The sequence below is a fragment of the Salminus brasiliensis genome, chromosome 9, assembly GCF_030463535.1.
Source record: "Salminus brasiliensis chromosome 9, fSalBra1.hap2, whole genome shotgun sequence".
NCBI lineage: Eukaryota > Metazoa > Chordata > Actinopteri > Characiformes > Bryconidae > Salminus > Salminus brasiliensis.
The window spans coordinates 435,956-456,695 of NC_132886.1; the positions used below are offsets into that span (position 1 = coordinate 435,956).

At 45.7% G+C, this 20,740-nt stretch overlaps 38 non-coding genes across 38 annotated transcripts; all 38 read left to right on the forward strand.

Annotated features, from left to right (window-relative positions):
- The first annotated feature begins 556 nt into the window (after positions 1 to 556).
- trnar-acg (transfer RNA arginine (anticodon ACG)) lies at positions 557 to 629 on the forward strand. Its single transcript has one exon. It is a non-coding gene; the product is annotated as a tRNA-Arg (tRNA).
- Positions 630 to 975: 346 nt separating this feature from the next.
- On the forward strand, positions 976 to 1,048 carry trnam-cau (transfer RNA methionine (anticodon CAU)). The gene has a single exon. It is a non-coding gene; the product is annotated as a tRNA-Met (tRNA).
- Positions 1,049 to 1,390: 342 nt separating this feature from the next.
- On the forward strand, positions 1,391 to 1,462 carry trnah-gug (transfer RNA histidin (anticodon GUG)). The gene has a single exon. It is a non-coding gene; the product is annotated as a tRNA-His (tRNA).
- A 1,051-nt stretch (positions 1,463 to 2,513) lies between these two features.
- On the forward strand, positions 2,514 to 2,586 carry trnam-cau (transfer RNA methionine (anticodon CAU)). The gene has a single exon. It is a non-coding gene; the product is annotated as a tRNA-Met (tRNA).
- Positions 2,587 to 2,928: 342 nt separating this feature from the next.
- Positions 2,929 to 3,000, forward strand: trnah-gug (transfer RNA histidin (anticodon GUG)). The gene has a single exon. It is a non-coding gene; the product is annotated as a tRNA-His (tRNA).
- A 632-nt stretch (positions 3,001 to 3,632) lies between these two features.
- Positions 3,633 to 3,705, forward strand: trnar-acg (transfer RNA arginine (anticodon ACG)). The gene has a single exon. It is a non-coding gene; the product is annotated as a tRNA-Arg (tRNA).
- Positions 3,706 to 4,051: 346 nt separating this feature from the next.
- On the forward strand, positions 4,052 to 4,124 carry trnam-cau (transfer RNA methionine (anticodon CAU)). Its single transcript has one exon. It is a non-coding gene; the product is annotated as a tRNA-Met (tRNA).
- Positions 4,125 to 4,466: 342 nt separating this feature from the next.
- trnah-gug (transfer RNA histidin (anticodon GUG)) lies at positions 4,467 to 4,538 on the forward strand. Its single transcript has one exon. It is a non-coding gene; the product is annotated as a tRNA-His (tRNA).
- Positions 4,539 to 5,170: 632 nt separating this feature from the next.
- Positions 5,171 to 5,243, forward strand: trnah-aug (transfer RNA histidin (anticodon AUG)). The gene has a single exon. It is a non-coding gene; the product is annotated as a tRNA-His (tRNA).
- Positions 5,244 to 5,589: 346 nt separating this feature from the next.
- On the forward strand, positions 5,590 to 5,662 carry trnam-cau (transfer RNA methionine (anticodon CAU)). Its single transcript has one exon. It is a non-coding gene; the product is annotated as a tRNA-Met (tRNA).
- Positions 5,663 to 6,004: 342 nt separating this feature from the next.
- On the forward strand, positions 6,005 to 6,076 carry trnah-gug (transfer RNA histidin (anticodon GUG)). Its single transcript has one exon. It is a non-coding gene; the product is annotated as a tRNA-His (tRNA).
- Positions 6,077 to 6,708: 632 nt separating this feature from the next.
- Positions 6,709 to 6,781, forward strand: trnar-acg (transfer RNA arginine (anticodon ACG)). Its single transcript has one exon. It is a non-coding gene; the product is annotated as a tRNA-Arg (tRNA).
- Positions 6,782 to 7,127: 346 nt separating this feature from the next.
- Positions 7,128 to 7,200, forward strand: trnam-cau (transfer RNA methionine (anticodon CAU)). The gene has a single exon. It is a non-coding gene; the product is annotated as a tRNA-Met (tRNA).
- A 342-nt stretch (positions 7,201 to 7,542) lies between these two features.
- Positions 7,543 to 7,614, forward strand: trnah-gug (transfer RNA histidin (anticodon GUG)). Its single transcript has one exon. It is a non-coding gene; the product is annotated as a tRNA-His (tRNA).
- Positions 7,615 to 8,246: 632 nt separating this feature from the next.
- On the forward strand, positions 8,247 to 8,319 carry trnar-acg (transfer RNA arginine (anticodon ACG)). The gene has a single exon. It is a non-coding gene; the product is annotated as a tRNA-Arg (tRNA).
- A 346-nt stretch (positions 8,320 to 8,665) lies between these two features.
- trnam-cau (transfer RNA methionine (anticodon CAU)) lies at positions 8,666 to 8,738 on the forward strand. The gene has a single exon. It is a non-coding gene; the product is annotated as a tRNA-Met (tRNA).
- Positions 8,739 to 9,080: 342 nt separating this feature from the next.
- On the forward strand, positions 9,081 to 9,152 carry trnah-gug (transfer RNA histidin (anticodon GUG)). Its single transcript has one exon. It is a non-coding gene; the product is annotated as a tRNA-His (tRNA).
- Positions 9,153 to 9,784: 632 nt separating this feature from the next.
- trnar-acg (transfer RNA arginine (anticodon ACG)) lies at positions 9,785 to 9,857 on the forward strand. Its single transcript has one exon. It is a non-coding gene; the product is annotated as a tRNA-Arg (tRNA).
- Positions 9,858 to 10,203: 346 nt separating this feature from the next.
- Positions 10,204 to 10,276, forward strand: trnam-cau (transfer RNA methionine (anticodon CAU)). The gene has a single exon. It is a non-coding gene; the product is annotated as a tRNA-Met (tRNA).
- A 342-nt stretch (positions 10,277 to 10,618) lies between these two features.
- trnah-gug (transfer RNA histidin (anticodon GUG)) lies at positions 10,619 to 10,690 on the forward strand. The gene has a single exon. It is a non-coding gene; the product is annotated as a tRNA-His (tRNA).
- A 632-nt stretch (positions 10,691 to 11,322) lies between these two features.
- Positions 11,323 to 11,395, forward strand: trnar-acg (transfer RNA arginine (anticodon ACG)). Its single transcript has one exon. It is a non-coding gene; the product is annotated as a tRNA-Arg (tRNA).
- Positions 11,396 to 11,741: 346 nt separating this feature from the next.
- On the forward strand, positions 11,742 to 11,814 carry trnam-cau (transfer RNA methionine (anticodon CAU)). The gene has a single exon. It is a non-coding gene; the product is annotated as a tRNA-Met (tRNA).
- Positions 11,815 to 12,156: 342 nt separating this feature from the next.
- On the forward strand, positions 12,157 to 12,228 carry trnah-gug (transfer RNA histidin (anticodon GUG)). Its single transcript has one exon. It is a non-coding gene; the product is annotated as a tRNA-His (tRNA).
- Positions 12,229 to 12,860: 632 nt separating this feature from the next.
- Positions 12,861 to 12,933, forward strand: trnar-acg (transfer RNA arginine (anticodon ACG)). The gene has a single exon. It is a non-coding gene; the product is annotated as a tRNA-Arg (tRNA).
- A 346-nt stretch (positions 12,934 to 13,279) lies between these two features.
- trnam-cau (transfer RNA methionine (anticodon CAU)) lies at positions 13,280 to 13,352 on the forward strand. Its single transcript has one exon. It is a non-coding gene; the product is annotated as a tRNA-Met (tRNA).
- Positions 13,353 to 13,694: 342 nt separating this feature from the next.
- Positions 13,695 to 13,766, forward strand: trnah-gug (transfer RNA histidin (anticodon GUG)). The gene has a single exon. It is a non-coding gene; the product is annotated as a tRNA-His (tRNA).
- A 632-nt stretch (positions 13,767 to 14,398) lies between these two features.
- On the forward strand, positions 14,399 to 14,471 carry trnar-acg (transfer RNA arginine (anticodon ACG)). The gene has a single exon. It is a non-coding gene; the product is annotated as a tRNA-Arg (tRNA).
- A 761-nt stretch (positions 14,472 to 15,232) lies between these two features.
- Positions 15,233 to 15,304, forward strand: trnah-gug (transfer RNA histidin (anticodon GUG)). The gene has a single exon. It is a non-coding gene; the product is annotated as a tRNA-His (tRNA).
- A 632-nt stretch (positions 15,305 to 15,936) lies between these two features.
- Positions 15,937 to 16,009, forward strand: trnar-acg (transfer RNA arginine (anticodon ACG)). The gene has a single exon. It is a non-coding gene; the product is annotated as a tRNA-Arg (tRNA).
- A 346-nt stretch (positions 16,010 to 16,355) lies between these two features.
- On the forward strand, positions 16,356 to 16,428 carry trnam-cau (transfer RNA methionine (anticodon CAU)). The gene has a single exon. It is a non-coding gene; the product is annotated as a tRNA-Met (tRNA).
- Positions 16,429 to 16,770: 342 nt separating this feature from the next.
- trnah-gug (transfer RNA histidin (anticodon GUG)) lies at positions 16,771 to 16,842 on the forward strand. The gene has a single exon. It is a non-coding gene; the product is annotated as a tRNA-His (tRNA).
- Positions 16,843 to 17,475: 633 nt separating this feature from the next.
- trnar-acg (transfer RNA arginine (anticodon ACG)) lies at positions 17,476 to 17,548 on the forward strand. Its single transcript has one exon. It is a non-coding gene; the product is annotated as a tRNA-Arg (tRNA).
- Positions 17,549 to 17,894: 346 nt separating this feature from the next.
- Positions 17,895 to 17,967, forward strand: trnam-cau (transfer RNA methionine (anticodon CAU)). The gene has a single exon. It is a non-coding gene; the product is annotated as a tRNA-Met (tRNA).
- Positions 17,968 to 18,309: 342 nt separating this feature from the next.
- On the forward strand, positions 18,310 to 18,381 carry trnah-gug (transfer RNA histidin (anticodon GUG)). The gene has a single exon. It is a non-coding gene; the product is annotated as a tRNA-His (tRNA).
- A 633-nt stretch (positions 18,382 to 19,014) lies between these two features.
- Positions 19,015 to 19,087, forward strand: trnar-acg (transfer RNA arginine (anticodon ACG)). Its single transcript has one exon. It is a non-coding gene; the product is annotated as a tRNA-Arg (tRNA).
- Positions 19,088 to 19,433: 346 nt separating this feature from the next.
- trnam-cau (transfer RNA methionine (anticodon CAU)) lies at positions 19,434 to 19,506 on the forward strand. The gene has a single exon. It is a non-coding gene; the product is annotated as a tRNA-Met (tRNA).
- A 342-nt stretch (positions 19,507 to 19,848) lies between these two features.
- trnah-gug (transfer RNA histidin (anticodon GUG)) lies at positions 19,849 to 19,920 on the forward strand. Its single transcript has one exon. It is a non-coding gene; the product is annotated as a tRNA-His (tRNA).
- Positions 19,921 to 20,552: 632 nt separating this feature from the next.
- trnar-acg (transfer RNA arginine (anticodon ACG)) lies at positions 20,553 to 20,625 on the forward strand. Its single transcript has one exon. It is a non-coding gene; the product is annotated as a tRNA-Arg (tRNA).
- The last annotated feature ends 115 nt before the right edge of the window (positions 20,626 to 20,740 follow it).

Here is a 20,740-nt window from a genome sequence, read left to right on the forward strand (position 1 = left end):
TGGTGCTTAGGATGTGGAGAGAGTCGTTTGAATTCATGTCTAATCTTTTCCTTGGGATTTGATCAGGGGCGCCCATTATCTGGTGACTTTTGAATTAGTCTCTGCTATTTGCATTTCATCGGGACTTTCCAAAGAATTCAAAATATCAAGGCAAAGTTATGAGTCGGAAATGCCAATTTATAGGCCAAATGAATGGTACCATCTTCCATCCGCTGGTCATGACACTAGCCAGGGCAAACGTTTCTCTGTTCAAAAAAGGCAACCTTGAACGAGAGCAGATCTGGACATGTACTAGACCCACACCTTCCATACATTACTCTTCAGTGTTCCATACGGTCTAGCGTTTAGTATTCCTGGTTTTCACCCAGGCGGGCAGAGTTGGACTCCAAGTATGGGAATCTTCTTGTGTCTGCTTTTACGAGCTGAGTAAAGCAGAGAACATCCTGAAGACCACAACACAAGTTGAGATTGTACTTGGCTTTGGAGTTGAATGAATCAGTTTCATGAGACATAGGCGGGAAGGTCCTCCAGAGTCCATCCCTCTTCCTGCGGCAGTGGGCCAGTGGCGCAATGGATAACGCGTCTGACTACGGATCAGAAGATTCTAGGTTCGACTCCTGGCTGGCTCGGCAACCTTTTCATTCATTACTTTTTGCCATTTGGTAACTTGTTTGATTTTCATTGGCTCCCTAGAGGTTCAAGCATGGGTAAAGCTGCCTAGATTTTCACACAGCCGAAAACATGAGTGCTCCATTGTATTTGCGCAAAGTTGTGAATTTTGCACTTTTCTTTCAGCAGTATTTCTAGTAAGAAACGTTTAACGGTGCATATTCAGACAAAGCTGAGTTAACCTGTGGGTGGTTTTGTTGTCTTAGCCGAGTAGCCAAACACTCCTTTCCAGCTGTTCTCGCAAAAGTGTAGAGATGGCTGCAATTGTATGAGGCAGTGATATTTTTTTGCCCGTCTGGGATGAGTGCCTCGTTAGCGCAGTAGGTAGCGCGTCAGTCTCATAATCTGAAGGTCGTGAGTTAGATCCTCACACGGGCCAGGTTGCTCTTTTAAAATCAGATGCATGCCCTTAAGCTCTGGTCTTGCTTGCATTTTTAACAAAGTGTGCAAGCTCCGTTCTCTGCCTTCACAAGCTCTGTGTTGGTTCTTCATGCTGGTCCTTGCAGAGTTAATCACACAAGCCAGAAACATGACAACACGTATCCGATCCTGCATTTCACTCATCTGTGCAACTCTTCCACAAAGACAATAAACTGGACCATAAGAGCGTGGGCTTTGATTATTATATAGACAATACTCTTCCGCAACATATGGATACTTGTCCTCTGATGTAGAAATGGCCACATGCCGTTTGATTGCTACAGTCTGTGACGGGTGAGGAGCCGTGATCGTATAGTGGTTAGTACTCTGCGTTGTGGCCGCAGCAACCCCGGTTCGAATCCGGGTCACGGCAAGCCTTTTCAGTGTACGGCTGGCTATTGATCGCACGCTTTTCTTTGGAATCCTTTAGGGTAGAACGGGTACAAGGTTTGGTGCTTAGGATGTGGAGAGAGTCGTTTGAATTCATGTCTAATCTTTTCCTTGGGATTTGATCAGGGGCGCCCATTATCTGGTGACTTTTGAATTAGTCTCTGCTATTTGCATTTCATCGGGACTTTCCAAAGAATTCAAAATATCAAGGCAAAGTTATGAGTCGGAAATGCCAATTTATAGGCCAAATGAATGGTACCATCTTCCATCCGCTGGTCATGACACTAGCCAGGGCAAACGTTTCTCTGTTCAAAAAAGGCAACCTTGAACGAGAGCAGATCTGGACATGTACTAGACCCACACCTTCAATACATTACTCTTCAGTGTTCCATACGGTCTAGCGTTTAGTATTCCTGGTTTTCACCCAGGCGGGCAGAGTTGGACTCAAGTATGGGAATCTTCTTGTGTCTGCTTTTACGAGCTGAGTAAAGCAGAGAACATCCTGAAGACCACAACACAAGTTGAGATTGTACTTGGCTTTGGAGTTGAATGAATCAGTTTCATGAGACATAGGCGGGAAGGTCCTCCAGAGTCCATCCCTCTTCCTGCGGCAGTGGGCCAGTGGCGCAATGGATAACGCGTGTGACTACGGATCAGAAGATTCTAGGTTCGACTCCTGGCTGGCTCGGCAACCTTTTCATTCATTACTTTTTGCCATTTGGGAACTTGTTTGATTTTCATTGGCTCCCTAGAGGTTCAAGCATGGGTAAAGCTGCCTAGATTTTCACACAGCCGAAAACATGAGTGCTCCATTGTATTTGCGCAAAGTTGTGAATTTTGCACTTTTCTTTCAGCAGTATTTCTAGTAAGAAACGTTTAACGGTGCATATTCAGACAAAGCTGAGTTAACCTGTGGGTGGTTTTGTTGTCTTAGCCGAGTAGCCAAACACTCCTTTCCAGCTGTTCTCGCAAAAGTGTAGAGATGGCTGCAATTGTATGAGGCAGTGATATTTTTTTGCCCGTCTGGGATGAGTGCCTCGTTAGCGCAGTAGGTAGCGCGTCAGTCTCATAATCTGAAGGTCGTGAGTTAGATCCTCACACGGGCCAGGTTGCTCTTTTAAAATCAGATGCATGCCCTTAAGCTCTGGTCTTGCTTGCATTTTTAACAAAGTGTGCAAGCTCCGTTCTCTGCCTTCACAAGCTCTGTGTTGGTTCTTCATGCTGGTCCTTGCAGAGTTAATCACACAAGCCAGAAACATGACAACACGTATCCGATCCTGCATTTCACTCATCTGTGCAACTCTTCCACAAAGACAATAAACTGGACCATAAGAGCGTGGGCTTTGATTATTATATAGACAATACTCTTCCGCAACATATGGATACTTGTCCTCTGATGTAGAAATGGCCACATGCCGTTTGATTGCTACAGTCTGTGACGGGTGAGGAGCCGTGATCGTATAGTGGTTAGTACTCTGCGTTGTGGCCGCAGCAACCCCGGTTCGAATCCGGGTCACGGCAAGCCTTTTCAGTGTACGGCTGGCTATTGATCGCACGCTTTTCTTTGGAATCCTTTAGGGTAGAACGGGTACAAGGTTTGGTGCTTAGGATGTGGAGAGAGTCGTTTGAATTCATGTCTAATCTTTTCCTTGGGATTTGATCAGGGGCGCCCATTATCTGGTGACTTTTGAATTAGTCTCTGCTATTTGCATTTCATCGGGACTTTCCAAAGAATTCAAAATATCAAGGCAAAGTTATGAGTCGGAAATGCCAATTTATAGGCCAAATGAATGGTACCATCTTCCATCCGCTGGTCATGACACTAGCCAGGGCAAACGTTTCTCTGTTCAAAAAAGGCAACCTTGAACGAGAGCAGATCTGGACATGTACTAGACCCACACCTTCCATACATTACTCTTCAGTGTTCCATACGGTCTAGCGTTTAGTATTCCTGGTTTTCACCCAGGCGGGCAGAGTTGGACTCAAGTATGGGAATCTTCTTGTGTCTGCTTTTACGAGCTGAGTAAAGCAGAGAACATCCTGAAGACCACAACACAAGTTGAGATTGTACTTGGCTTTGGAGTTGAATGAATCAGTTTCATGAGACATAGGCGGGAAGGTCCTCCAGAGTCCATCCCTCTTCCTGCGGCAGTGGGCCAGTGGCGCAATGGATAACGCGTCTGACTACGGATCAGAAGATTCTAGGTTCGACTCCTGGCTGGCTCGGCAACCTTTTCATTCATTACTTTTTGCCATTTGGGAACTTGTTTGATTTTCATTGGCTCCCTAGAGGTTCAAGCATGGGTAAAGCTGCCTAGATTTTCACACAGCCGAAAACATGAGTGCTCCATTGTATTTGCGCAAAGTTGTGAATTTTGCACTTTTCTTTCAGCAGTATTTCTAGTAAGAAACGTTTAACGGTGCATATTCAGACAAAGCTGAGTTAACCTGTGGGTGGTTTTGTTGTCTTAGCCGAGTAGCCAAACACTCCTTTCCAGCTGTTCTCGCAAAAGTGTAGAGATGGCTGCAATTGTATGAGGCAGTGATATTTTTTTGCCCATCTGGGATGAGTGCCTCGTTAGCGCAGTAGGTAGCGCGTCAGTCTCATAATCTGAAGGTCGTGAGTTCGATCCTCACACGAGGCAGGTTGCTCTTTTAAAATCAGATGCATGCCCTTAAGCTCTGGTCTTGCTTGCATTTTTAACAAAGTGTGCAAGCTCCGTTCTCTGCCTTCACAAGCTCTGTGTTGGTTCTTCATGCTGGTCCTTGCAGAGTTAATCACACAAGCCAGAAACATGACAACACGTATCCGATCCTGCATTTCACTCATCTGTGCAACTCTTCCACAAAGACGATAAACTGGACCATAAGAGCGTGGGCTTTGATTATTATATAGACAATACTCTTCCGCAACATATGGATACTTGTCCTCTGATGTAGAAATGGCCACATGCCGTTTGATTGCTACAGTCTGTGACGGGTGAGGAGCCGTGATCGTATAGTGGTTAGTACTCTGCGTTGTGGCCGCAGCAACCCCGGTTCGAATCCGGGTCACGGCAAGCCTTTTCAGTGTACGGCTGGCTATTGATCGCACGCTTTTCTTTGGAATCCTTTAGGGTAGAACGGGTACAAGGTTTGGTGCTTAGGATGTGGAGAGAGTCGTTTGAATTCATGTCTAATCTTTTCCTTGGGATTTGATCAGGGGCGCCCATTATCTGGTGACTTTTGAATTAGTCTCTGCTATTTGCATTTCATCGGGACTTTCCAAAGAATTCAAAATATCAAGGCAAAGTTATGAGTCGGAAATGCCAATTTATAGGCCAAATGAATGGTACCATCTTCCATCCGCTGGTCATGACACTAGCCAGGGCAAACGTTTCTCTGTTCAAAAAAGGCAACCTTGAACGAGAGCAGATCTGGACATGTACTAGACCCACACCTTCCATACATTACTCTTCAGTGTTCCATACGGTCTAGCGTTTAGTATTCCTGGTTTTCACCCAGGCGGGCAGAGTTGGACTCAAGTATGGGAATCTTCTTGTGTCTGCTTTTACGAGCTGAGTAAAGCAGAGAACATCCTGAAGACCACAACACAAGTTGAGATTGTACTTGGCTTTGGAGTTGAATGAATCAGTTTCATGAGACATAGGCGGGAAGGTCCTCCAGAGTCCATCCCTCTTCCTGCGGCAGTGGGCCAGTGGCGCAATGGATAACGCGTCTGACTATGGATCAGAAGATTCTAGGTTCGACTCCTGGCTGGCTCGGCAACCTTTTCATTCATTACTTTTTGCCATTTGGGAACTTGTTTGATTTTCATTGGCTCCCTAGAGGTTCAAGCATGGGTAAAGCTGCCTAGATTTTCACACAGCCGAAAACATGAGTGCTCCATTGTATTTGCGCAAAGTTGTGAATTTTGCACTTTTCTTTCAGCAGTATTTCTAGTAAGAAACGTTTAACGGTGCATATTCAGACAAAGCTGAGTTAACCTGTGGGTGGTTTTGTTGTCTTAGCCGAGTAGCCAAACACTCCTTTCCAGCTGTTCTCGCAAAAGTGTAGAGATGGCTGCAATTGTATGAGGCAGTGATATTTTTTTGCCCGTCTGGGATGAGTGCCTCGTTAGCGCAGTAGGTAGCGCGTCAGTCTCATAATCTGAAGGTCGTGAGTTAGATCCTCACACGGGCCAGGTTGCTCTTTTAAAATCAGATGCATGCCCTTAAGCTCTGGTCTTGCTTGCATTTTTAACAAAGTGTGCAAGCTCCGTTCTCTGCCTTCACAAGCTCTGTGTTGGTTCTTCATGCTGGTCCTTGCAGAGTTAATCACACAAGCCAGAAACATGACAACACGTATCCGATCCTGCATTTCACTCATCTGTGCAACTCTTCCACAAAGACAATAAACTGGACCATAAGAGCGTGGGCTTTGATTATTATATAGACAATACTCTTCCGCAACATATGGATACTTGTCCTCTGATGTAGAAATGGCCACATGCCGTTTGATTGCTACAGTCTGTGACGGGTGAGGAGCCGTGATCGTATAGTGGTTAGTACTCTGCGTTGTGGCCGCAGCAACCCCGGTTCGAATCCGGGTCACGGCAAGCCTTTTCAGTGTACGGCTGGCTATTGATCGCACGCTTTTCTTTGGAATCCTTTAGGGTAGAACGGGTACAAGGTTTGGTGCTTAGGATGTGGAGAGAGTCGTTTGAATTCATGTCTAATCTTTTCCTTGGGATTTGATCAGGGGCGCCCATTATCTGGTGACTTTTGAATTAGTCTCTGCTATTTGCATTTCATCGGGACTTTCCAAAGAATTCAAAATATCAAGGCAAAGTTATGAGTCGGAAATGCCAATTTATAGGCCAAATGAATGGTACCATCTTCCATCCGCTGGTCATGACACTAGCCAGGGCAAACGTTTCTCTGTTCAAAAAAGGCAACCTTGAACGAGAGCAGATCTGGACATGTACTAGACCCACACCTTCCATACATTACTCTTCAGTGTTCCATACGGTCTAGCGTTTAGTATTCCTGGTTTTCACCCAGGCGGGCAGAGTTGGACTCAAGTATGGGAATCTTCTTGTGTCTGCTTTTACGAGCTGAGTAAAGCAGAGAACATCCTGAAGACCACAACACAAGTTGAGATTGTACTTGGCTTTGGAGTTGAATGAATCAGTTTCATGAGACATAGGCGGGAAGGTCCTCCAGAGTCCATCCCTCTTCCTGCGGCAGTGGGCCAGTGGCGCAATGGATAACGCGTCTGACTACGGATCAGAAGATTCTAGGTTCGACTCCTGGCTGGCTCGGCAACCTTTTCATTCATTACTTTTTGCCATTTGGGAACTTGTTTGATTTTCATTGGCTCCCTAGAGGTTCAAGCATGGGTAAAGCTGCCTAGATTTTCACACAGCCGAAAACATGAGTGCTCCATTGTATTTGCGCAAAGTTGTGAATTTTGCACTTTTCTTTCAGCAGTATTTCTAGTAAGAAACGTTTAACGGTGCATATTCAGACAAAGCTGAGTTAACCTGTGGGTGGTTTTGTTGTCTTAGCCGAGTAGCCAAACACTCCTTTCCAGCTGTTCTCGCAAAAGTGTAGAGATGGCTGCAATTGTATGAGGCAGTGATATTTTTTTGCCCGTCTGGGATGAGTGCCTCGTTAGCGCAGTAGGTAGCGCGTCAGTCTCATAATCTGAAGGTCGTGAGTTCGATCCTCACACGAGGCAGGTTGCTCTTTTAAAATCAGATGCATGCCCTTAAGCTCTGGTCTTGCTTGCATTTTTAACAAAGTGTGCAAGCTCCGTTCTCTGCCTTCACAAGCTCTGTGTTGGTTCTTCATGCTGGTCCTTGCAGAGTTAATCACACAAGCCAGAAACATGACAACACGTATCCGATCCTGCATTTCACTCATCTGTGCAACTCTTCCACAAAGACGATAAACTGGACCATAAGAGCGTGGGCTTTGATTATTATATAGACAATACTCTTCCGCAACATATGGATACTTGTCCTCTGATGTAGAAATGGCCACATGCCGTTTGATTGCTACAGTCTGTGACGGGTGAGGAGCCGTGATCGTATAGTGGTTAGTACTCTGCGTTGTGGCCGCAGCAACCCCGGTTCGAATCCGGGTCACGGCAAGCCTTTTCAGTGTACGGCTGGCTATTGATCGCACGCTTTTCTTTGGAATCCTTTAGGGTAGAACGGGTACAAGGTTTGGTGCTTAGGATGTGGAGAGAGTCGTTTGAATTCATGTCTAATCTTTTCCTTGGGATTTGATCAGGGGCGCCCATTATCTGGTGACTTTTGAATTAGTCTCTGCTATTTGCATTTCATCGGGACTTTCCAAAGAATTCAAAATATCAAGGCAAAGTTATGAGTCGGAAATGCCAATTTATAGGCCAAATGAATGGTACCATCTTCCATCCGCTGGTCATGACACTAGCCAGGGCAAACGTTTCTCTGTTCAAAAAAGGCAACCTTGAACGAGAGCAGATCTGGACATGTACTAGACCCACACCTTCCATACATTACTCTTCAGTGTTCCATACGGTCTAGCGTTTAGTATTCCTGGTTTTCACCCAGGCGGGCAGAGTTGGACTCAAGTATGGGAATCTTCTTGTGTCTGCTTTTACGAGCTGAGTAAAGCAGAGAACATCCTGAAGACCACAACACAAGTTGAGATTGTACTTGGCTTTGGAGTTGAATGAATCAGTTTCATGAGACATAGGCGGGAAGGTCCTCCAGAGTCCATCCCTCTTCCTGCGGCAGTGGGCCAGTGGCGCAATGGATAACGCGTCTGACTACGGATCAGAAGATTCTAGGTTCGACTCCTGGCTGGCTCGGCAACCTTTTCATTCATTACTTTTTGCCATTTGGGAACTTGTTTGATTTTCATTGGCTCCCTAGAGGTTCAAGCATGGGTAAAGCTGCCTAGATTTTCACACAGCCGAAAACATGAGTGCTCCATTGTATTTGCGCAAAGTTGTGAATTTTGCACTTTTCTTTCAGCAGTATTTCTAGTAAGAAACGTTTAACGGTGCATATTCAGACAAAGCTGAGTTAACCTGTGGGTGGTTTTGTTGTCTTAGCCGAGTAGCCAAACACTCCTTTCCAGCTGTTCTCGCAAAAGTGTAGAGATGGCTGCAATTGTATGAGGCAGTGATATTTTTTTGCCCATCTTGGGTGAGCGCCTCGTTAGCGCAGTAGGTAGCGCGTCAGTCTCATAATCTGAAGGTCGTGAGTTAGATCCTCACACGGGCCAGGTTGCTCTTTTAAAATCAGATGCATGCCCTTAAGCTCTGGTCTTGCTTGCATTTTTAACAAAGTGTGCAAGCTCCGTTCTCTGCCTTCACAAGCTCTGTGTTGGTTCTTCATGCTGGTCCTTGCAGAGTTAATCACACAAGCCAGAAACATGACAACACGTATCCGATCCTGCATTTCACTCATCTGTGCAACTCTTCCACAAAGACAATAAACTGGACCATAAGAGCGTGGGCTTTAATTATTATATAGACAATGCTCTTTCGCAACATATGGATACTTGTCCTCTGATGTAGAAATGGCCACATGCCGTTTGATTGCTACAGTCTGTGACGGGTGAGGAGCCGTGATCGTATAGTGGTTAGTACTCTGCGTTGTGGCCGCAGCAACCCCGGTTCGAATCCGGGTCACGGCAAGCCTTTTCAGTGTACGGCTGGCTATTGATCGCACGCTTTTCTTTGGAATCCTTTAGGGTAGAACGGGTACAAGGTTTGGTGCTTAGGATGTGGAGAGAGTCGTTTGAATTCATGTCTAATCTTTTCCTTGGGATTTGATCAGGGGCGCCCATTATCTGGTGACTTTTGAATTAGTCTCTGCTATTTGCATTTCATCGGGACTTTCCAAAGAATTCAAAATATCAAGGCAAAGTTATGAGTCGGAAATGCCAATTTATAGGCCAAATGAATGGTACCATCTTCCATCCGCTGGTCATGACACTAGCCAGGGCAAACGTTTCTCTGTTCAAAAAAGGCAACCTTGAACGAGAGCAGATCTGGACATGTACTAGACCCACACCTTCCATACATTACTCTTCAGTGTTCCATACGGTCTAGCGTTTAGTATTCCTGGTTTTCACCCAGGCGGGCAGAGTTGGACTCAAGTATGGGAATCTTCTTGTGTCTGCTTTTACGAGCTGAGTAAAGCAGAGAACATCCTGAAGACCACAACACAAGTTGAGATTGTACTTGGCTTTGGAGTTGAATGAATCAGTTTCATGAGACATAGGCGGGAAGGTCCTCCAGAGTCCATCCCTCTTCCTGTGGCAGTGGGCCAGTGGCGCAATGGATAACGCGTCTGACTACGGATCAGAAGATTCTAGGTTCGACTCCTGGCTGGCTCGGCAACCTTTTCATTCATTACTTTTTGCCATTTGGGAACTTGTTTGATTTTCATTGGCTCCCTAGAGGTTCAAGCATGGGTAAAGCTGCCTAGATTTTCACACAGCCGAAAACATGAGTGCTCCATTGTATTTGCGCAAAGTTGTGAATTTTGCACTTTTCTTTCAGCAGTATTTCTAGTAAGAAACGTTTAACGGTGCATATTCAGACAAAGCTGAGTTAACCTGTGGGTGGTTTTGTTGTCTTAGCCGAGTAGCCAAACACTCCTTTCCAGCTGTTCTCGCAAAAGTGTAGAGATGGCTGCAATTGTATGAGGCAGTGATATTTTTTTGCCCGTCTGGGATGAGTGCCTCGTTAGCGCAGTAGGTAGCGCGTCTGTCTCATAATCTGAAGGTCGTGAGTTCGATCCTCACACGGGGCAGGTTGCTCTTTTAAAATCAGATGCATGCCCTTAAGCTCTGGTCTTGCTTGCATTTTTAACAAAGTGTGCAAGCTCCGTTCTCTGCTTTCACAAGCTCTGTGTTGGTTCTTCATGCTGGTCCTTGCAGAGTTAATCACACAAGCCAGAAACATGACAACACGTATCCGATCCTGCATTTCACTCATCTGTGCAACTCTTCCACAAAGACGATAAACTGGACCATAAGAGCGTGGGCTTTGATTATTATATAGACAATGCTCTTCCGCAACATATGGATACTTGTCCTCTGATGTAGAAATGGCCACACGCCGTTTGATCGCTACAGTTTGTGACGGGTGAGGAGCCGTGATCGTATAGTGGTTAGTACTCTGCGTTGTGGCCGCAGCAACCCCGGTTCGAATCCGGGTCACGGCAAGCCTTTTCAGTGTACGGCTGGCTATTGATCGCACGCTTTTCTTTGGAATCCTTTAGGGTAGAACGGGTACAAGGTTTGGTGCTTAGGATGTGGAGAGAGTCGTTTGAATTCATGTCTAATCTTTTCCTTGGGATTTGATCAGGGGCGCCCATTATCTGGTGACTTTTGAATTAGTCTCTGCTATTTGCATTTCATCGGGACTTTCCAAAGAATTCAAAATATCAAGGCAAAGTTATGAGTCGGAAATGCCAATTTATAGGCCAAATGAATGGTACCATCTTCCATCCGCTGGTCATGACACTAGCCAGGGCAAACGTTTCTCTGTTCAAAAAAGGCAACCTTGAACGAGAGCAGATCTGGACATGTACTAGACCCACACCTTCCATACATTACTCTTCAGTGTTCCATACGGTCTAGCGTTTAGTATTCCTGGTTTTCACCCAGGCGGGCAGAGTTGGACTCAAGTATGGGAATCTTCTTGTGTCTGCTTTTACGAGCTGAGTAAAGCAGAGAACATCCTGAAGACCACAACACAAGTTGAGATTGTACTTGGCTTTGGAGTTGAATGAATCAGTTTCATGAGACATAGGCGGGAAGGTCCTCCAGAGTCCATCCCTCTTCCTGCGGCAGTGGGCCAGTGGCGCAATGGATAACGCGTCTGACTACGGATCAGAAGATTCTAGGTTCGACTCCTGGCTGGCTCGGCAACCTTTTCATTCATTACTTTTTGCCATTTGGGAACTTGTTTGATTTTCATTGGCTCCCTAGAGGTTCAAGCATGGGTAAAGCTGCCTAGATTTTCACACAGCCGAAAACATGAGTGCTCCATTGTATTTGCGCAAAGTTGTGAATTTTGCACTTTTCTTTCAGCAGTATTTCTAGTAAGAAACGTTTAACGGTGCATATTCAGACAAAGCTGAGTTAACCTGTGGGTGGTTTTGTTGTCTTAGCCGAGTAGCCAAACACTCCTTTCCAGCTGTTCTCGCAAAAGTGTAGAGATGGCTGCAATTGTATGAGGCAGTGATATTTTTTTGCCCGTCTGGGATGAGTGCCTCGTTAGCGCAGTAGGTAGCGCGTCTGTCTCATATTCTGAAGGTCGTGAGTTCGATCCTCACACGTGGCAGGTTGCTCTTTTAAAATCAGATGCATGCCCTTAAGCTCTGGTCTTGCTTGCATTTTTAACAAAGTGTGCAAGCTCCGTTCTCTGCCTTCACAAGCTCTGTGTTGGTTCTTCATGCTGGTCCTTGCAGAGTTAATCACACAAGCCAGAAACATGACAACACGTATCCGATCCTGCATTTCACTCATCTGTGCAACTCTTCCACAAAGACGATAAACTGGACCATAAGAGCGTGGGCTTTGATTATTATATAGACAATGCTCTTCCGCAACATATGGATACTTGTCCTCTGATGTAGAAATGGCCACACGCCGTTTGATCGCTACAGTTTGTGACGGGTGAGGAGCCGTGATCGTATAGTGGTTAGTACTCTGCGTTGTGGCCGCAGCAACCCCGGTTCGAATCCGGGTCACGGCAAGCCTTTTCAGTGTACGGCTGGCTATTGATCGCACGCTTTTCTTTGGAATCCTTTAGGGTAGAACGGGTACAAGGTTTGGTGCTTAGGATGTGGAGAGAGTCGTTTGAATTCATGTCTAATCTTTTCCTTGGGATTTGATCAGGGGCGCCCATTATCTGGTGACTTTTGAATTAGTCTCTGCTATTTGCATTTCATCGGGACTTTCCAAAGAATTCAAAATATCAAGGCAAAGTTATGAGTCGGAAATGCCAATTTATAGGCCAAATGAATGGTACCATCTTCCATCCGCTGGTCATGACACTAGCCAGGGCAAACGTTTCTCTGTTCAAAAAAGGCAACCTTGAACGAGAGCAGATCTGGACATGTACTAGACCCACACCTTCCATACATTACTCTTCAGTGTTCCATACGGTCTAGCGTTTAGTATTCCTGGTTTTCACCCAGGCGGGCAGAGTTGGACTCAAGTATGGGAATCTTCTTGTGTCTGCTTTTACGAGCTGAGTAAAGCAGAGAACATCCTGAAGACCACAACACAAGTTGAGATTGTACTTGGCTTTGGAGTTGAATGAATCAGTTTCATGAGACATAGGCGGGAAGGTCCTCCAGAGTCCATCCCTCTTCCTGCGGCAGTGGGCCAGTGGCGCAATGGATAACGCGTCTGACTACGGATCAGAAGATTCTAGGTTCGACTCCTGGCTGGCTCGGCAACCTTTTCATTCATTACTTTTTGCCATTTGGGAACTTGTTTGATTTTCATTGGCTCCCTAGAGGTTCAAGCATGGGTAAAGCTGCCTAGATTTTCACACAGCCGAAAACATGAGTGCTCCATTGTATTTGCGCAAAGTTGTGAATTTTGCACTTTTCTTTCAGCAGTATTTCTAGTAAGAAACGTTTAACGGTGCATATTCAGACAAAGCTGAGTTAACCTGTGGGTGGTTTTGTTGTCTTAGCCGAGTAGCCAAACACTCCTTTCCAGCTGTTCTCGCAAAAGTGTAGAGATGGCTGCAATTGTATGAGGCAGTGATATTTTTTTGCCCGTCTGGGATGAGTGCCTCGTTAGCGCAGTAGGTAGCGCGTCAGTCTCATAATCTGAAGGTCGTGAGTTCGATCCTCACATGGGGCAGGTTGCTCTTTTAAAATCAGATGCATGCCCTTAAGCTCTGGTCTTGCTTGCATTTTTAACAAAGTGTGCAAGCTCCGTTCTCTGCCTTCACAAGCTCTGTGTTGGTTCTTCATGCTGGTCCTTGCAGAGTTAATCACACAAGCCAGAAACATGACAACACGTATCCGATCCTGCATTTCACTCATCTGTGCAACTCTTCCACAAAGACGATAAACTGGACCATAAGAGCGTGGGCTTTGATTATTATATAGACAATGCTCTTCCGCAACATATGGATACTTGTCCTCTGATGTAGAAATGGCCACACGCCGTTTGATCGCTACAGTTTGTGACGGGTGAGGAGCCGTGATCGTATAGTGGTTAGTACTCTGCGTTGTGGCCGCAGCAACCCCGGTTCGAATCCGGGTCACGGCAAGCCTTTTCAGTGTACGGCTGGCTATTGATCGCACGCTTTTCTTTGGAATCCTTTAGGGTAGAACGGGTACAAGGTTTGGTGCTTAGGATGTGGAGAGAGTCGTTTGAATTCATGTCTAATCTTTTCCTTGGGATTTGATCAGGGGCGCCCATTATCTGGTGACTTTTGAATTAGTCTCTGCTATTTGCATTTCATCGGGACTTTCCAAAGAATTCAAAATATCAAGGCAAAGTTATGAGTCGGAAATGCCAATTTATAGGCCAAATGAATGGTACCATCTTCCATCCGCTGGTCATGACACTAGCCAGGGCAAACGTTTCTCTGTTCAAAAAAGGCAACCTTGAACGAGAGCAGATCTGGACATGTACTAGACCCACACCTTCCATACATTACTCTTCAGTGTTCCATACGGTCTAGCGTTTAGTATTCCTGGTTTTCACCCAGGCGGGCAGAGTTGGACTCAAGTATGGGAATCTTCTTGTGTCTGCTTTTACGAGCTGAGTAAAGCAGAGAACATCCTGAAGACCACAACACAAGTTGAGATTGTACTTGGCTTTGGAGTTGAATGAATCAGTTTCATGAGACATAGGCGGGAAGGTCCTCCAGAGTCCATCCCTCTTCCTGCGGCAGTGGGCCAGTGGCGCAATGGATAACGCGTCTGACTACGGATCAGAAGATTCTAGGTTCGACTCCTGGCTGGCTCGGCAACCTTTTCATTCATTACTTTTTGCCATTTGGGAACTTGTTTGATTTTCATTGGCTCCCTAGAGGTTCAAGCATGGGTAAAGCTGCCTAGATTTTCACACAGCCGAAAACATGAGTGCTCCATTGTATTTGCGCAAAGTTGTGAATTTTGCACTTTTCTTTCAGCAGTATTTCTAGTAAGAAACGTTTAACGGTGCATATTCAGACAAAGCTGAGTTAACCTGTGGGTGGTTTTGTTGTCTTAGCCGAGTAGCCAAACACTCCTTTCCAGCTGTTCTCGCAAAAGTGTAGAGATGGCTGCAATTGTATGAGGCAGTGATATTTTTTTGCCCATCTGGGGTGAGCGCCTCGTTAGCGCAGTAGGTAGCGCGTCAGTCTCATAATCTGAAGGTCGTCAGTTAGATCCTCACACGGGCCAGGTTGCTCTTTTAAAATCAGATGCATGCCCTTAAGCTCTGGTCTTGCTTGCATTTTTAACAAAGTGTGCAAGCTCCGTTCTCTGCCTTCACAAGCTCTGTGTTGGTTCTTCATGCTGGTCCTTGCAGAGTTAATCACACAAGCCAGAAACATGACAACACGTATCCGATCCTGCATTTCACTCATCTGTGCAACTCTTCCACAAAGACAATAAACTGGACCATAAGAGCGTGGGCTTTAATTATTATATAGACAATGCTCTTCCGCAACATATGGATACTTGTCCTCTGATGTAGAAATGGCCACATGCCGTTTGATTGCTACAGTCTGTGACGGGTGAGGAGCCGTGATCGTATAGTGGTTAGTACTCTGCGTTGTGGCCGCAGCAACCCCGGTTCGAATCCGGGTCACGGCAAGCCTTTTCAGTGTACGGCTGGCTATTGATCGCACGCTTTTCTTTGGAATCCTTTAGGGTAGAACGGGTACAAGGTTTGGTGCTTAGGATGTGGAGAGAGTCGTTTGAATTCATGTCTAATCTTTTCCTTGGGATTTGATCAGGGGCGCCCATTATCTGGTGACTTTTGAATTAGTCTCTGCTATTTGCATTTCATCGGGACTTTCCAAAGAATTCAAAATATCAAGGCAAAGTTATGAGTCGGAAATGCCAATTTATAGGCCAAATGAATGGTACCATCTTCCATCCGCTGGTCATGACACTAGCCAGGGCAAACGTTTCTCTGTTCAAAAAAGGCAACCTTGAACGAGAGCAGATCTGGACATGTACTAGACCCACACCTTCCATACATTACTCTTCAGTGTTCCATACGGTCTAGCGTTTAGTATTCCTGGTTTTCACCCAGGCGGGCAGAGTTGGACTCAAGTATGGGAATCTTCTTGTGTCTGCTTTTACGAGCTGAGTAAAGCAGAGAACATCCTGAAGACCACAACACAAGTTGAGATTGTACTTGGCTTTGGAGTTGAATGAATCAGTTTCATGAGACATAGGCGGGAAGGTCCTCCAGAGTCCATCCCTCTTCCTGCGGCAGTGGGCCAGTGGCGCAATGGATAACGCGTCTGACTACGGATCAGAAGATTCTAGGTTTGACTCCTGGCTGGCTCGGCAACCTTTTCATTCATTACTTTTTGCCATTTGGGAACTTGTTTGATTTTCATTGGCTCCCTAGAGGTTCAAGCATGGGTAAAGCTGCCTAGATTTTCACACAGCCGAAAACATGAGTGCTCCATTGTATTTGCGCAAAGTTGTGAATTTTGCACTTTTCTTTCAGCAGTATTTCTAGTAAGAAACGTTTAACGGTGCATATTCAGACAAAGCTGAGTTAACCTGTGGGTGGTTTTGTTGTCTTAGCCGAGTAGCCAAACACTCCTTTCCAGCTGTTCTCGCAAAAGTGTAGAGATGGCTGCAATTGTATGAGGCAGTGATATTTTTTTGCCCATCTGGGATGAGTGCCTCGTTAGCGCAGTAGGTAGCGCGTCAGTCTCATAATCTGAAGGTCGTGAGTTCGATCCTCACACGGGGCAGGTTGCTCTTTTAAAATCAGATGCATGCCCTTAAGCTCTGGTCTTGCTTGCATTTTTAACAAAGTGTGCAAGCTCCGTTCTCTGCCTATACAAGCTCTGTGTTGGTTCTTCATGCTGGTCCTTGCAGAGTTAATCACACAAGCCAGAAACATGACAACACGTATCCGATCCTGCATTTCACTCATCTGTGCAACTCTTCCACAAAGACAATAAACTGGACCATAAGAGCGTGGGCTTTGATTATTATATAGACAATACTCTTCCGCAACATATGGATACTTGTCCTCTGATGTAGAAATGGCCACATGCCGTTTGCTTGCTACAGTCTGTGACGGGTGAGGAGCCGTGATCGTATAGTGGTTAGTACTCTGCGTTGTGGCCGCAGCAACCCCGGTTCGAATCCGGGTCACGGCAAGCCTTTTCAGTGTACGGCTGGCTATTGATCGCACGCTTTTCTTTGGAATCCTTTAGGGTAGAACGGGTACAAGGTTTGGTGCTTAGGATGTGGAGAGAGTCGTTTGAATTCATGTCTAATCTTTTCCTTGGGATTTGATCAGGGGCGCCCATTATCTGGTGACTTTTGAATTAGTCTCTGCTATTTGCATTTCATCGGGACTTTCCAAAGAATTCAAAATATCAAGGCAAAGTTATGAGTCGGAAATGCCAATTTATAGGCCAAATGAATGGTACCATCTTCCATCCGCTGGTCATGACACTAGCCAGGGCAAACGTTTCTCTGTTCAAAAAAGGCAACCTTGAACGAGAGCAGATCTGGACATGTACTAGACCCACACCTTCCATACATTACTCTTCAGTGTTCCATACGGTCTAGCGTTTAGTATTCCTGGTTTTCACCCAGGCGGGCAGAGTTGGACTCCAAGTATGGGAATCTTCTTGTGTCTGCTTTTACGAGCTGAGTAAAGCAGAGAACATCCTGAAGACCACAACACAAGTTGAGATTGTACTTGGCTTTGGAGTTGAATGAATCAGTTTCATGAGACATAGGCGGGAAGGTCCTCCAGAGTCCATCCCTCTTCCTGCAGCAGTGGGCCAGTGGCGCAATGGATAACGCGTCTGACTACGGATCAGAAGATTCTAGGTTCGACTCCTGGCTGGCTCGGCAACCTTTTCATTCATTACTTTTTGCCATTTGGTAACTTGTTTGATTTTCATTGGCTCCCTAGAGGTTCAAGCATGGGTAAAGCTGCCTAGATTTTCACACAGCCGAAAACATGAGTGCTCCATTGTATTTGCGCAAAGTTGTGAATTTTGCACTTTTCTTTCAGCAGTATTTCTAGTAAGAAACGTTTAACGGTGCATATTCAGACAAAGCTGAGTTAACCTGTGGGTGGTTTTGTTGTCTTAGCCGAGTAGCCAAACACTCCTTTCCAGCTGTTCTCGCAAAAGTGTAGAGATGGCTGCAATTGTATGAGGCAGTGATATTTTTTTGCCCGTCTGGGATGAGTGCCTCGTTAGCGCAGTAGGTAGCGCGTCAGTCTCATAATCTGAAGGTCGTGAGTTCGATCCTCACACGGGGCAGGTTGCTCTTTTAAAATCAGATGCATGCCCTTAAGCTCTGGTCTTGCTTGCATTTTTAACAAAGTGTGCAAGCTCCGTTCTCTGCCTTTACAAGCTCTGTGTTGGTTCTTCATGCTGGTCCTTGCAGAGTTAATCACACAAGCCAGAAACATGACAACACGTATCCGATCCTGCATTTCACTCATCTGTGCAACTCTTCCACAAAGACAATAAACTGGACCATAAGAGCGTGGGCTTTGATTATTATATAGACAATACTCTTCCGCAACATATGGATACTTGTCCTCTGATGTAGAAATGGCCACATGCCGTTTGATTGCTACTGTCTGTGACGGGTGAGGAGCCGTGATCGTATAGTGGTTAGTACTCTGCGTTGTGGCCGCAGCAACCCCGGTTCGAATCCGGGTCACGGCAAGCCTTTTCAGTGTACGGCTGGCTATTGATCGCACGCTTTTCTTTGGAATCCTTTAGGGTAGAACGGGTACAAGGTTTGGTGCTTAGGATGTGGAGAGAGTCGTTTGAATTCATGTCTAATCTTTTCCTTGGGATTTGATCAGGGGCGCCCATTATCTGGTGACTTTTGAATTAGTCTCTGCTATTTGCATTTCATCGGGACTTTCCAAAGAATTCAAAATATCAAGGCAAAGTTATGAGTCGGAAATGCCAATTTATAGGCCAAATGAATGGTACCATCTTCCATCCGCTGGTCATGACACTAGCCAGGGCAAACGTTTCTCTGTTCAAAAAAGGCAACCTTGAACGAGAGCAGATCTGGACATGTACTAGACCCACACCTTCCATACATTACTCTTCAGTGTTCCATACGGTCTAGCGTTTAGTATTCCTGGTTTTCACCCAGGCGGGCAGAGTTGGACTCCAAGTATGGGAATCTTCTTGTGTCTGCTTTTACGAGCTGAGTAAAGCAGAGAACATCCTGAAGACCACAACACAAGTTGAGATTGTACTTGGCTTTGGAGTTGAATGAATCAGTTTCATGAGACATAGGCGGGAAGGTCCTCCAGAGTCCATCCCTCTTCCTGCAGCAGTGGGCCAGTGGCGCAATGGATAACGCGTCTGACTACGGATCAGAAGATTCTAGGTTCGACTCCTGGCTGGCTCGGCAACCTTTTCATTCATTACTTTTTGCCATTTGGGAACTTGTTTGATTTTCATTGGCTCCCTAGAGGTTCAAGCATGGGTAAAGCTGCCTAGATTTTCACACAGCCGAAAACATGAGTGCTCCATTGTATTTGCGCAAAGTTGTGAATTTTGCACTTTTCTTTCAGCAGTATTTCTAGTAAGAAACGTTTAACGGTGCATATTCAGACAAAGCTGAGTTAACCTGTGGGTGGTTTTGTTGTCTTAGCCGAGTAGCCAAACACTCCTTTCCAGCTGTTCTCGCAAAAGTGTAGAGATGGCTGCAATTGTATGAGGCAGTGATATTTTTTTGCCCTTCTGAGGTGAGTGCCTCGTTAGCGCAGTAGGTAGCGCGTCAGTCTCATAATCTGAAGGTCGTGAGTTAGATCCTCACACGGGGCAGGTTGCTCTTTTAAAATCAGATGCATGCCCTTAAGCTCTGGTCTTGCTTGCATTTTTAACAAAGTGTGCAAGCTCCGTTCTCTGCCTTCACAAGCTCTGTGTTGGTTCTTCATGCTGGTCCTTGCAGAGTTAATCACACAAGCCAGAAACATGACAACACGTATCCGATCCTGCATTTCACTCATCTGTGCAACTCTTCCACAAAGACAATAAACTGGACCATAAGAGCGTGGGCTTTGATTATTATATAGACAATGCTCTTCCGCAACATATGGATACTTGTCCTCTGATGTAGAAATGGCCACATGCCGTTTGATTGCTACAGTCTGTGACGGGTGAGGAGCCGTGATCGTATAGTGGTTAGTACTCTGCGTTGTGGCCGCAGCAACCCCGGTTCGAATCCGGGTCACGGCAAGCCTTTTCAGTGTACGGCTGGCTATTGATCGCACGCTTTTCTTTGGAATCCTTTAGGGTAGAACGGGTACAAGGTTTGGTGCTTAGGATGTGGAGAGAGTCGTTTGAATTCATGTCTAATCTTTTCCTTGGGCTTTGATCAGGGGCGCCCATTATCTGGTGACTTTTGAATTAGTCTCTGCTATTTGCATTTCATCGGGACTTTCCAAAGAATTCAAAATATCAAGGCAAAGTTATGAGTCGGAAATGCCAATTTATAGGCCAAATGAATGGTACCATCTTCCATCCGCTGGTCATGACACTAGCCAGGGCAAACATTTCTCTGTTCAAAAAAGGCAACCTTGAACGAGAGCAGATCTGGACATGTACTAGACCCACACCTTCCATACATTACTCTTCAGTGTTCCATACGGTCTAGCGTTTAGTATTCCTGGTTTTCACCCAGGCGGGCAGAGTTGGACTCAAGTATGGGAATCTTCTTGTGTCTGCTTTTACGAGCTGAGTAAAGCAGAGAACATCCTGAAGACCACAACACAAGTTGAGATTGTACTTGGCTTTGGAGTTGAATGAATTAGTTTCATGAGACATAGGCGGGAAGGTCCTCCAGAGTCCATCCCTCTTCCTGCGGCAGTGGGCCAGTGGCGCAATGGATAACGCGTCTGACTACGGATCAGAAGATTCTAGGTTCGACTCCTGGCTGGCTCGGCAACCTTTTCATTCATTACTTTTTGCCATTTGGGAACTTGTTTGATTTTCATTGGCTCCCTAGAGGTTCAAGCATGGGTAAAGCTGCCTAGATTTTCACACAGCCGAAAACATG